This window comes from Amblyraja radiata, chromosome 5, assembly GCF_010909765.2.
Source record: "Amblyraja radiata isolate CabotCenter1 chromosome 5, sAmbRad1.1.pri, whole genome shotgun sequence".
Taxonomy (NCBI): Eukaryota; Metazoa; Chordata; class Chondrichthyes; order Rajiformes; family Rajidae; genus Amblyraja; species Amblyraja radiata.
The window spans coordinates 10,050,538-10,064,813 of record NC_045960.1 but is presented as its reverse complement, the minus strand read 5'-3'; positions in this window follow the sequence as shown (position 1 = coordinate 10,064,813).

The following is a 14,276-nucleotide window of genomic DNA, read 5'->3' as shown; positions in this document are numbered from 1 at the left end:
CGGGGTTTCCCCACAGCCCACAGCTGGTTCCCTCGTCGGCCCTCGCTGCATCCGGCAGGAAAACCCCTTCAACAAGAGGTTCCTGCAAGAGAACAAAACAGGTAAGAAATACAAACTTACCTGAAGTTTAAACTTACCGCGCTGGAGGAGCTTCTGCTGCTCCAACCGGCTGCCTGCACCTGTCTGACGTAATGACGCACGTGCGGCTGTGACTCCGAAGTAAAATCACAGTGTAACAGTATTCACCCAGTGATGATCAACACCACAATAAACACAAGGGTGATTGCAAAGCAACAGAATGGTGCAAGAATGTGGTGTAATGCAATGTAGTTCAAAACATTATTCATGTACATTACCCAAATGAGATTGAGTTAGGAGTAAGAAGACAGGAACTTTTCTCTATGTTATAATATAAGATAACCAATAATGTCCAAGGCAACTCAACAGCCAATTTTCGCTGTGTAGGCAGAAACTGCTGATGCTGGTTCACATCAAATATAGACACAAAATGTCAGAGTAACTTAGCGGGTCAGGCAGCATCTTTAGATTAAATTCAGAGGGTGGTGAATCCTGTGGAATACTTTGCCACATAAGGCTGTGGAGGCCAAGTAAGTGGATATGTTTAAGGCCGAGATAGATAGATTTGCGATTAGTACAGGTGGCACGCATTATGGGGAGGAGGCAGGAGAATGGGGTTAGTAGAGAGAGAGGGATTAGCCAGAATGATGCCTACATTAGGGGGTACTAGCTGCGGGAAACATCACCCATTCCTTCTATCCAAAGATGCTGCCTGTTCTGCTGCATTACTCCAGCTCATTTTCCCTTGTTGACTGTTGTACCGTTTGACTATAAATGTCTGCAGTTCCAATGCAGACAAATCCTCCAGAATTCCACAATCCCCAAAGTCACAAAGGCTGCAAAGTGTTGTGACTTTCAATAACTCCCTGATGTAAGAGTGAGTGGTAAAGTGTGAGAAGTGGCAGAGCCTAGGAAACTATGAGCTACTGTGGCTTAAACCTTGCAAAGTCAAAGGGCAGTTTGCGGTACAGTCAAATAAGTGAGTTTGGAGAGTTGGCCCTATATAAAACACAGATTCAAGGTAGATGTGTTTATAGAGCCAGACTTTTCTCTGTCTCATTGCTCAGACAACCAAAGTTGAAACACAGATAGGGGACAAGTTTTGCATTGCACTGTTATTTAGGTCATTTGGGATTTTAATACTGGAAAATAAGGTGCCACGTATAACGAACACCTGCCAGAACTTCGAGACTAATTTCCAGACAGATTATGTCACTTTAATCCAGGTTAAACAAATTTAGCATCTTTGTGAAGATGTTTTTGATCCAGTGTTCTTCTGGCAGGGTTGAACAATGCCAATGAAATGGCAACTGATACATTATGGAAATGCTGCTGGATTCTATCCCTGTGATGGACTTGGTGACATTAATTCTCTGTGTGCTGTTTCCATGGATGTCTGAACAATTGTATCAGGAAGTTGAGCATGGAAAGACCAATTATATTTAATAATCCCACTCCCTTTGAGGTATTCTGGCTTCCCTTATCTCATGTATGTAAAATGGACAATGCAGATGATGGAAATCTGAAATAAAAACAGAAAATACTGGGGACATCAGGCAGGTCGGGAACATCTGTTGAAAATGAAAAGAAGTAAATGTTTCAGGTCAAAGATAGGACACAGAGTAATAAGCTTTTTTCCACATATGTAAAATATACTAGAGGGCATAGCTTTAAGATGAGAAGGACAAAGTTTAAAAGAGATGTGCGGGGCAAGTTTTTATACACAAGGTGTGGTGAGTGCCTGGAACTTGTTGTCGAGGGTGATGGATGAGAATGATATGATAGTGGTGTTCTAGGGACTTTTCAATCAACTTACAATGCAGGGAATGGAAGGATATGTATTATGTGTAAGAGTTGGTCTTAGTATCAAGTTCGGCACCTTAGCTTTAAAACAACAGGTCCACATCTTCTCATTGTGGGGTGAGGGTGGAGCATCAATTTTAGACATTTTTCATCTTTTTATAGAGATCACAGCAATGAAGGAGGAAATTCTATCCTGGCCTGGATCTCATAGGGAGCCAATGAACGGAGGGAGAAAAATACTGGGGTGAGGTTTAATTCAGGGGGAATACTTACTGATGGGCCGAAGGGACTCCTCCTGGGCCAGTACATGCCTGATGGGCCGAAGGGTCTCAAAAAAAAAATGTCATCTCAGTGAAAGGCACTTTTTGTGGACTTTTCCTGGCCAGGCACGGGCCTTTTTGGCCAAAATGCTCCTCCTGGGCAAATACGTGCATTTTGGGCAAAAGGGATTGGTTTCTGGACTAATAGGGGCCTTGTGGGCTGAAATTAGTGGTTTCAAGGAGGCCAAAGGTGGGCTAGCATTTCAAGCAGCGCACAGGCCAGCAAATTCAATTTCATAGCATTTCAAGCAGATTACAGGCCAGCAAATTCAATTTCATAGCATTTCAAGCAGAGCACAGGCCAGCACATTCAAATTCATAGCATTTCAAGCATGATGCCGGCCAGCAAATTCAATTTCATAGCATTTGAAGCAAAGTGCAGGCCAGCAAATTCAATTCCATTGCATTTCAAGCAAAGCGCAGGCCAGCAAATTCAATTACATAGCATTTCAAGCAGAGTGCAGGCCAGCAAATTCAAATTCATAGCATTTCAACCTCCTAATAAATCATTTATTGCAAGTACATTGCAGAATCACAGATCAGTTGATTCACAGTTTAGAATCACAGTCGTGGACTCTTCCTTGCGATCTTCCAGAGTTTTTTTCAGCGATCTTAAAACTCCTCGGGGCAGCCTCAGCGTAGGGGGACTGTGAGTAAGATGGCCAAAAGTCATAGAGATATAGGGTAGCGTTTTTTTCTAAAATCAATATACAGTGCAGACAGGAAGTGGTCAAGATGAGACTTTTAGTTATATAGATATCATTGAGAAGGAATTCATAACTCGTCAGTGCAAAAAGTTACACACTAATTAATTAAGGTAATTAGAAAAAGTAACAGCGGCCTCTTGTGCTCAATAATAGGTAGCTGTATATTACTCTATGGGGAGCTGTGGTAGCGCCGAGACTCGAATGGGAACATTGAATACTATTACGCCAATTACACGGGACGGGTAACCATTCGCCATGGGAATTTCAGTCTTTTAATCCATGATCTACGAGGAGAGGACGCTGGTGAATATGAGTTGAGTTTTGGATCAAGTTCAGGTGATGAAACTCAGGCAAGAGTCCGACTGTAGGTGTACGGTGCGTGAGACTGTCGCAGAGTTCCAGGGTTTCACTGGCTCCTGAACCCGCCTAATTAATGGGTGAGGGCGGATCCTATGCATTCCCCAGTTTACTGAACCCCACTGACTGCTAGTTTATTTCCTCTGGTAGACACACTTGCTGGAGCAACTCAGCGGGTCAACCAGCATCTCTGGAGAAAATGGATAGGTGACGTTTCGGGTCCAGATACCTTCTTTACTTTGAGAGTGAGGGGAGAGAGAAACTAAAGATATCTGTATCTCTCAGTCTGAAGAAGGGACTCAACCCCAAATGTCACCTATTCATTTTCTCCAGAGATGCTGCCTGTCCCGCCGAGTTACACCAGCATCGTGCATCTGCCAGAGGAAAGGAACTTTGTTTTTGGGACTTTGTACGAACCAGTGTCCAGGATCACTGGACTTGATTTGGATGAGTCAGTACACTGTTCATTAAGTCTTAGCAGCCTCAATCACTGCCTGACCTCGAGCTGTCTCCCTACCCATCTCGGAGAATGAAGCACGACCCGTGGTACATTTTGGGGTCACGGTGAGGCGTATCCCCTCTCTATACAGTGAGATCATTCCTCACTGCATTGCCAGGAACCTGTTGATTAATATCGATCCAACCAGCAACTCAGCTGTAACTGAAATGAACAGGCGGACATTTCCCATCCTTACGATAATCGATGAGATGTGTTGTATTCCTCACTCTCAGGTTTATATCAATTCAAACCTGGACACAATAAACAGCAAAAATAGACTGTATATAATCATTTATTTTCCTAATCTTTTGGTTTAGATTTCATAGGTGGGTGTGTCATGAATGGCAAGTTTACAAACAGAAACATTGTATTTTTATTTGTTTACTAGACCAACTGGTACCTGTTGGGTCCTCCCCCCACACGGGAGGGGGGCTTTAGGGGAGGGGGGTTTTAGGGGGTGTTGGGGGTGTAGGGGAAGGTGGGTGGTGTAGGTGTGGGGGATTGTAGGGGAGGGGGGTGTAGTGGAGGGTGGGGGGTGTAGGGGTAGTGGATTGTAGGGAAGGGGGGTGTAGTGGAGAGGGTTGTTTAGGGGAGGGGTGGGGTAGGTGAGGGGGGTGTAGGGGAGAGGGTGGTTTAGGGGAGGTGAGGCGGGGTAGGTGAGGGGGGTGTAGGGGAGAGTGGGGGTGTAGGGGTAGTGGATTGTAGGGAAGGGGGGTGTAGGGGCAAGGGTGGTTTAGGGGAGGGGTGGGGGGGTAGGTGAAGGGGGTGAAGGGGAGGGGGTCCCCATCTACACTAGTCCCACCTGCCTTCATTTGGCTCTAATCCCTCTAAACCTCTCCTTTCCATGCACGTCTAACTTTCTTAAAATATGTGATAGTCCCTGTCTCAACAACCTCATCTGACAATTTGTTCCATACACCCACCACCCTTTGTATGAAAAAATGACCTCTCAGATTCCTATTAAATCTTTCCCCCTTCACCTTAAACCTCCGTCCTCTGGTCCTGGATTCCCCTATAATTTGATCGGGTGTTTTGAGGAGGTGGGTGAGGTGATCGATGAGGAGATAGCGGTGGATGTTGTCTACATGGATTTTATGAAGGCATTTGATCAAGTCCCCCATGGTTGGCTGATCCAGAAGATTAAGATGCATGGAATTAAAAGTGACTTGGTCATATGGATTAGTACTGGCTCACTGAGAGAAGACAGAGAGCGATGGTGAAAGGACCATGTTCAGGCTGGAGCTCTGTGACTGGTGGAGGTCTGTAGGGATCTGTGCTGGCACTTCTGCAGTTTGTGATATATGTAAATGATTTGGACATAAGTGTAGATGGGCTGGTTAGTCTGTTTGAAGATTATATTAATATTGCTGGAGCTATCTGTGAAAGATATTATAATACTGGTGAGGGGTCATGAAAGGATTGTTCGGACTTCCCCTCTCCCCCACTGGAAACACTTTTCTTACCTTTAAACACCAGGTCACATCTTCTCATTTTATCTTTGAGCGAGGGTGTAAAATGGGCAATATCTGATCCACAGACTCTCTCCAATTGAAAAAAATCAGGTCAGAAAGTGGGGGAGATTGGAACTTCTCAGGTTAAAATTCCACCCTGGTCTATGATATTTCTCTGACAACCCTCTCCATCTCAGTTGGTGCATCGGCCTGTGTTGTGGACCTGATTCAAAGATGGGAAAGATCCCAGGCTGGGACTTGGATTTTGGTGGATGAAGAACACCACTCCACCACTCACCAACCGATGCCATTAATGACCATCCTCACTGCTGATTCCACCTTCCCCAGAGCTCGCCGTCCAGCAACAGTTAACACACACGTCCATTTAATTGTCTGCTGCAGGGTCTCAGGCTTCCTCAGATTCAGCACTCTGATGGGTAATGATTCCATTTGCTCTGAACAAAACAAGATTTGCATAATATATAACCTGACCATTTCTCAGCCAAGTTATTCAAAATCATCTTCATGAAACAGTATAAAAAGGTTTGAACTCAGGGCTCAGACAGTAGATCCAGCTGGAGGTGTGGAGAGTGACTGGGTGCATCCAACAGTGACCAGAGCGGAGCCCAAGATGCTGAGACTCTGTTTAACTCTCTCTGTCCTCCTGGGGCTGCAGGTTGCAGGAACAGGAGCAGATCACCGTGTGGGGGAAGCGTGCAAGAGCATGATTTGTCCTCCACTCACAAAACTCGTTGTTCATGATGTAAGTATCGTTGGAAAACTATAACCTGTGGAGGCGTTTGTAACCATTTATTTTCCGGGTGAGGGTGAGGTACTGTATACTGTACAATCTGATACTGAATTCAACACGTCCTCTCAGGGGTTAGTTTACTTTAGCTTATTATTGTCATGTGTAGCGTTGTACAATGAAAAGCATTTTGTTGTCTGCTATCCAAACAAAGTAAAATACTTGACATGATTACAATCAAGCTTGTGGGCAGCACGGTGGCGCAGCGCTAGAGTTGCTGCCTTACAGCGTTTTCAATGCCAGAGACGTGGGTTCGATCCCGACAGCGGGTGCTGTTTGTACGGAGTTTGAACGTTCTCCCCGTGACCACATGGGTTTTTTTCCGAGTTAATCAGTTTCCTCCCATACTCCAGACATGCAGGTTTGTAATTTAATTGGTATAAAATGTAAAGTGTCCCTAGTGTGTGTAGGATAGTGTTAATGTGCGGGGATCGCTGGTCGGTGAGCTGAAGGGCCTGTTTCCGCATTATATCTCTAAACTAAACTCAATTTGACAGAGGGTGCAGATACAAGATAAATGGTCTAACATTTAGTGCAAGATAAAGTCTGATTAAAGATAGTCCACAGTTCTCCAATGAGGTAGATGGGTGGTTAGGACCACACTCTAGCTCATGAGAGGTTGGTTCAGTTGCCTGATAACAGCTGGGAAGAAACTGTCCCTGAATCTGGAGGTGTGCGTTTTCAAATATCTGTGCCTTTTGCCTGATGGGAGAGGGGAGAAGAGGGTGTGACCGGGGTGAGACTGGTCCTTGATGATGCTGCTGGCCTTGCCGAAGCAGCGTGAGGTGTAAATGGAGTCAATGGAAGGGAGTTTGTGTGATGGTCTTTAGTACACTACCACCACCAACACCCTCCCTCTCCAGGAGATATGTACTCTGGGCTCTATCTACATCTCTCTAAAATTTCTCAATGTCTTGTATGGAGCTGTTCCCAAACCATGCTGTGATGCATCCCGATAAAATGCTTGCTACGTTACATCTGTAGAAGTCGGTGAGGGTTGTTGGGGACATGCCAAACCTCCTAAACCTTCTAAGGAAGTGGAGTGTTGGTGTGTTTTCTTGGTCATAGCTTCAATGTCTCTGGCCAATAGAACATGGAGACTGTGGACTGATCAGACACCCACGTCACGGGTCCCAACACACACGTTGCCCCTGAACTTCACCGCTGGGCCTTTGTCTCTTCTGTTTCCTTTCACCAGAGTTATGAAGAACTGTATCTCCCAGGACTGCAGTGGGTTTATACATTTATTAATGGAACAGATTTGAAGACTGCAACTGACATGGCCCTGGACAAGTTTTTTAATTATTCACGGTTCAACAACGCTGCAGGTACGTTAGATGTTTGTTCAATGTTACAGCACAGAATGTATCTTTCTGGGGGGGAGGTGAGAAGATCCTCTTGTGACTGAGGCGGGGGCTCAGTGGGAGAGAACTCCACTGCATAGCAAAAGACCTCCACCAATGTGCCATCCTGAACACTTTCCACGTACACTCTAATTGAGAATTGTTCTCTCCACAGATACGATTGTTCCCATCTCTGCTCCTTGGGAGGTTTCTGCCCCATTTGAAAATGGCATTATAAATCGGGAATATTCATTTCTCATTTCTCTGCCACTTGAAGTCCAAAGTCCACCTGAACCAAGTGACCCATCAGTTCATGTACATCGTTTGGATAAGATTGTTTACATCAGGTGAGATTTGTTGGTGTTTATCCTGTTGAATAGTTTATTGAATGTGGCTTCACAGATAGATAGATAGATAGATAGATAGATAGATAGATAGATAGATAGATAGATAGATAGATAGATAGATAGATAGAGCGGTCAAAAAGGCTATCGGCCAATTAGCCTTCATCAATTAGGATATTGTTCGAAGTTGGGACGTCATGTTGCAGTTATATAAGATGTTGGTGAAGCCACATTTAGAGTATTGTGTTCTGTTCTGGGCATCATGATATGGGAAAGATACTGCCAAGCTGGAAAGGGTGCAGAGAAGATTCATGAGGATGTTGCCAGGACTCGAGTGCCTGAGCCAAAGGGGTAAGTTGAGCGGGCAGGCTAGGACTCGAACCCTTGGATCGCAGGAGCTTGAGGGGTGATCTTACAAAGGTGTATAAAATCATTAGATACTGTTGGGTCACATGGGAAGCCTGGTCTCCCAATGCAACCCTTTCCCCAATGCAATATTCCACCATGGTGTGGGGGATGGAGGGTGGTGTGGGGGAGGGAGGGTGATGTAGGGGAGGGAAGTGTGGGAGAAGGAGGGTGAGGGAGGGGGTGGTGTGGGGGATGGGTGGCTGTGGGGGGGAGGGGGTAGTGGGGGTGTGGGGGAGGGGATGTGTGGGAGGAGGGGATGTGTGGGGGAGGGGGGTGTGGGGGAGGGGGTGTGGGGGAGGGGGGGTGTGGGGGAGGGGATGTGTGGGAGGAGGGGATGTGTGGGGGAGGGGGGGTGTGGGGGAGGGGGGGTGTGGGGGAGGGGATGTGGGGGATGGGGGTGTGGGGGAGGGGATGTGTGATGGAGGGAGGTGGGGGAGGAAGTGGTGTGCGGGGATGGGAGGAGGGGGAGGAACGGGGGAGGGGGTGTGTGTGTGTGGGGATGAGGGAGAGAGGGGGGTGGTGTGGAAGGTGTGTGTGTGAGGGGGATGGACTCCACTAAGCGACACCGGCCGCTGCACCACACAGCAACTTTCCCAACTCCACACAGCACTGCCCAACCACACAGCAACTTTCCCGACTTGCGGACTCAATCAGCACTTGTTTATACAACCCGCCTCCGGGCCTTTATTCTCCAGCGGGTGCCGGAAGGGGCGTTACCTTCATGGTGACTGACAGGTATTTTTTGATTTTTTAAACCTTCATAACTTTTGTATAATTCCACCGATCGGAACAAATGTTGGTGGGTTGGAGTAGAGGTGGACCCACACATCCCCTCCCCCACACATCCCCTCCCCCACACCCCCATCCCCCACACATCCCATCCCCCACACATCCCCTCCCCCACACATCCCATCCCCCACACATCCCCTCCCCCACACAGATTCTGGAGTAGTTCCTGAGGATTGGCGGGTAGCAAACATAACCCCACTTTTTAAGAAGGGAGGGAGAGAGAAAACGGGGAATTACAGACCAGTTAGTCTAACATCGGTAGTGGGGAAACTGCTAGAGTCAGTTATTAAAGATGGGATAGCAGCACATTTGGAAAGCGGTGAAATCATTGGACAAAGTCAGCATGGATTTACAAAAGGTAAATCATGTCTGACGAATCTTATAGAATTTTTCGAGGATGTAACTAGTAGCGTGGATAGGGGAGAACCAGTGGATGTGGTGTATCTGGACTTCCAGAAGGCTTTCGACAAGGTCCCACATAAGAGATTAGTTTACAAACTTAAAGCACACGGCATTGAGGGTTCAGTATTGATGTGGATAGAGAACTGGCTGGCAAACAGGAAGCAAAGAGTAGGAGTAAACGGGTCCTTTTCACAATGGCAGGCAGTGACTAGTGGGGTACCGCAAGGCTCAGTGCTGGGTCCCCAGCTATTTACAATATATATTAATGATCTGGATGAGGGAATTGAAGGCAATATCTCCAGGTTTGCGGTTGACACTAAGCTGGGGGGCAATGTTAGCTGTGAGGAGGATGCTAGGAGACTGCAAGGTGACTTGGATAGGCTGGGTGAGTGGGCAAATGTTTGGCAGATGCAGTATAATGTGGATAAATGTGAGGTTATCCATTTTGGTGGCAAAAACAGGAAAGCAGACTATTATCTAAATGGTGGCCGACTAGGAAAAGGGGAGATGCAGCGAGACCTGGGTGTCATGGTACACCAGTCATTGAAAGTGGGCATGCAGGTGCAGCAGGCAGTGAAGAAAGCGAATGGTATGTTAGCTTTCATAGCAAAAGGATTTGAGTATAGGAGCAGGGAGGTTCTACTGCAGTTGTACAGGGTCTTGGTGAGACCACACCTGGAGTATTGCGTACAGTTTTGGTCTCCAAATCTGAGGAAGGACATTATTGCCATAGAGGGAGTGCAGAGAAGGTTCACCAGACTGATTCCTGGGATGTCAGGACTGTCTTATGAAGAAAGACTGGATAGACTTGGTTTATACTCTCTAGAATTTAGGAGATTGAGAGGGGATCTTATAGAAACTTACAAAATTCTTAAGGGGTTGGACAGGCTAGATGCAGGAAGATTGCTCCCGATGTTGGGGAAGCCCAGGACAAGGGGTCACAGCTTAAGGATAAGGGGGAAATCCTTTAAAACCGAGATGAGAAGAACTTTTTTCACACAGAGAGTGGTGAATCTCTGGAACTCTCTGCCACAGAGGGCAGTTGAGGCCAGTTCATTGGCTATATTTAAGAGGGAGTTAGATGTGGCCCTTGTGGCTAAGGGGATCAGAGGGTATGGAGAGAAGGCAGGTACGGGATACTGAGTTGGATGATCAGCCATGATCATATTGAATGGCGGTGCAGGCTCGAAGGGCCGAATGGCCTACTCCTGCACCTAATTTCTATGTTTCTATGTTTCTATCCCCTCCCCCACACATCCCCTCCCCCACACTCCCATCCCCCACACATCCCCTCCCCCACACATCCCCTCCCCCACTCCCCCCTCCCCCCCAACAGCCACCCATCCCCCACACCACCCCCTCCCTCACCCCCCCCCTTCCTCACCCTCCTTCTCCCACACTTCCCTCCCCTACATCACCCTAAGGTGGCAACAAATCCTAGCGATAAAGGGTACCGTTTTTACACAAATTTAAAAAAAAAGCAAACCGGATGTGGTCAAGATGAGATTTTTACTAATAGTATAGATAGATAGATGTGTGGGGTAACAGTTTCATCCGGAGGGTGGAGGTTATATGGAATGAGTTGCCAGAGGAAGAAGCTGAGGTCGGCAGCATCACAATGTTAGTAAGAATTTCATTGTTCTATCTGAGAGAGATGACAATAAAACACTTTTGACTCTTGTCTCTTGAATTTTTAAGAATCATTTTGGACAGGTGCTTGGCTAGGATCGGTTTAGATTGGTATGGGCCAAATGCAGGCAGGTGGGATTAGTCTAGATGGGGCATGTTGATCCACTCTGTATCACTCTGTGACTCTGAGTCAGCAATTGGGAAAGGGTTACATCATTAATTTAACCGAGGAGCTATTCAATTTTTATTCCAAATTGTTCACAGAACATACCAGGAGAAAACTGAAGACTATGAGCGTCTCGCCAATGAATTCAAGAATGACTTGGAAAATGATCAGCGTTCCTTTTACAGCAACCGTGTCTATCTGGGATGGTTCAACAATCGTGGGCTATTTCAGATTGGGTTCCAAAAAAAGTAAAACAGAATTTTTCTCAGATGTTCGGTTACATTTGCAGATTTAAAAACAGTGAGATGTGCTAAACTCTATTCTTTACTTTAACAAGGCTCTCCCAACCACTACAAGTCGGTGGGTATTTATAAGGCAGAGATTCACAGATTCTTGATCAGTACGGGTGTCAGAGGTTATGGGGAGAAGGCAGGAGAATGGGGTTAGGAGGGAGAGATAGATCAGACATGATTTAATGGCGGAGTAGTTTGAAGGACTGAATTACCTAATTCTGCTATGAGGATTTATGAACACGAATAAATTGTGGAGAGTGTGATCCCTGGGTGCTGTAGGAAAAGCAACTAATTGACTGGAGGAGCTACTAGTGGGCCATTGCTCCTGTTAACACCAGTCCATTCTCAGCTGCTCTTGCGGCATTAATAAGCCGCTGTCTTTAGATTATTTGCATGTGTTTTATTTTCCAAACTGCTGGGAATGTATTCTCACTGTGAAATAAAGAGGGTGATGTATCACAACACTGGGTCTCCGGGTCGATTCTTACTCAGAAACTGAACTGGTCACTGATCACATCTCCAGTCCCACAGTGACGCCTTGGCTCAGCACACAGTTGGGGAGACGCACGATATGTTGCCCTTCACTGAAGGAGGACAAAACCCACTTGCTCCAATTATACACAACTTTGTTGACACCACGATTCCTTGGACTCCAGTCAGAAGAAAACAAGCCTGTCCTCAAAATCACATCTCCTAATTTTAGTCTGCAGTTAATCAAACGGTACATTTAAACAAACAGTATAGATTTAATAAACAAGGAACTGCAGATGCTGGTTTAGTTTAAATAAAGACACAAAGTGCTGGAGTAATCTGCTGGTCAGGCATCATCTCTGGAGTTGACATTTCGGGTCAGGATTATATTTCAGTCTGATTGTGGGAAGGAGGGGGGGGGGAGGAGGGGGGGAGGGGCAGGTAATGGATGAACACTGGTGAGGGGAGGGGGTTTGAGAGGCCGATGTTTGGAACAAAGGCCAGAAATGAGGGGAAAAAAACAGAAGGCATGAGCCAAAGGGATTGAAGAGTTGAGAATTGTGAAGCCAGTGGATGTGAGTGGAGGGGGAGGGGAGAAATAGGCGTGAGTCCAGGTGGGGAACAGGAGGATGCAACGGGTCAGCTATCATCTCTGGAGGTCATGCATGGGCATTGATTCAGGTCAGGACCCTTCTTCAGGCAGTTTGTCCATTCCCTCCACAGACGCTTTCTGACGTGCTGAGTTCCTCCAGCACTTTGTGTCTTACTCAAGATTCCAGCATCTGCACTTCCTTCTTTCTCCAATTGCACCTCATGTGTAATTCTTAGCTTCGATTTACTAAAGCTTGTTTGGCTTCTAGTCATAAACAAGATATATATAAACATTGCAAAACATAGAACATAGAAGAGTACCGTGGGTGGCACGGTGGCGCAGCGGTAGAGTTGCTGCCTCACGGCGCCAGAGACCTCTACGGGTGCTGTCTGTACGGAATTTGTACGTTCTCCCTGTGCATTGTACATTCTCCTTGAGTTTTCTCCGGGATCTCCGGTTTCCACACACACTCCAAAGACGTAAATGTTTGCAGGCTAATTGGCTTGGTAAATTATCCCTAGTGTGTGTAGGATAGTGAGAGTATGCGGGGATTGCCGCTCGGCGTGGACTCGGTGGGCCAAAGGGCCTGTTTCTATGCTGTATCTCTGAACTAAACTAAAGAACAATAACAGCCCTTCAGCCCCCAGAGTCTGTGCCAAGGCCATCTTTTATCTCCCTGCACATGGTCTACATCCCTCCATTCCCTGCATATCCATGTTCCTATCCAAAAGTCTCTTAAACACCACTAACGAACCTGCCTCCACCACCACCCCTGGCAGCGTGTTCCACCTGGATGTTAAATACTTACCCCGCACTCTCCTTTAAACTTTAACCCTCCCGATTTAAAACTATGCCGTCTAGTCTTAGATTTTTCCATCCTAGAAAAAACATTATGACTGTCCACCTTCCCGAGACGCCTCATAATTTTATATACTTCTATCAGGTCGACCCTACTTATGAATCACATTAGAACTGATCCTAAGTTGATAAGTTTAGGGTCATCATTGTCATGCACTGGGCTGCAGTGGAAACATAGAAACATAGACAATAGGTGCAGGAGTAGGCTATTCGGCCCTTCGAGCCAACACCACCATTCAATATGATCAAGGCTGATTATCCTAATCTGTACCCCGTTCCTGCTTGATTCTACCCCATATCCCTTGATTCTGTTAGCCATTGGAGCTCAATCTAACTCTCTCTTGAAAACATTCAATGAATTAGCCTCCACTGCCTTCTGTGGCAGAGGATTCCACAGATTCACAACTCTCTGGGTGAACATTTTTTTCCTCATCTCAGTCCTAAATGGCCAACCCCTTATTCTTAAACTGTGACTCCTGGCTCCGGACTCTCCCAACATCGGGAACATTTTTCCTGCATCTAGCCTGTCCAATCCGTTAAGAATTGTACATGTTTCTGTAAGATGCCCTCTCATCCTTGAAACTCCAGTGAATACAAGCCCATTCGCTCCATTCTTTCATTATCTGATGGTCCCGCCATCCCGGGAATTAACCTTATAAACCTCCGCTGCACTCATTCAATAGCAAGAATGTCCTTCCTCAAATTAGGGGACCAAAACTGCACACAATACTCCAGGTGTCGTCTCACTAGGGCCCTGTATAGAAATATAGAAAATAGGTGCAGGAGAAGGCCATTCAGCCCTTCGAGCCTGCACCGCCATTCATTGTGATCATGTCTGATCGTCCCCAATCAATAACCCGTGCCTGCATTCTCCCCATATCCCTTGATTCCACTAGCCCCTAGAGTTCTATCCAATGCCCCTGTCCCACTTAGGAAACCTGAACGGAAACCTCTGGAG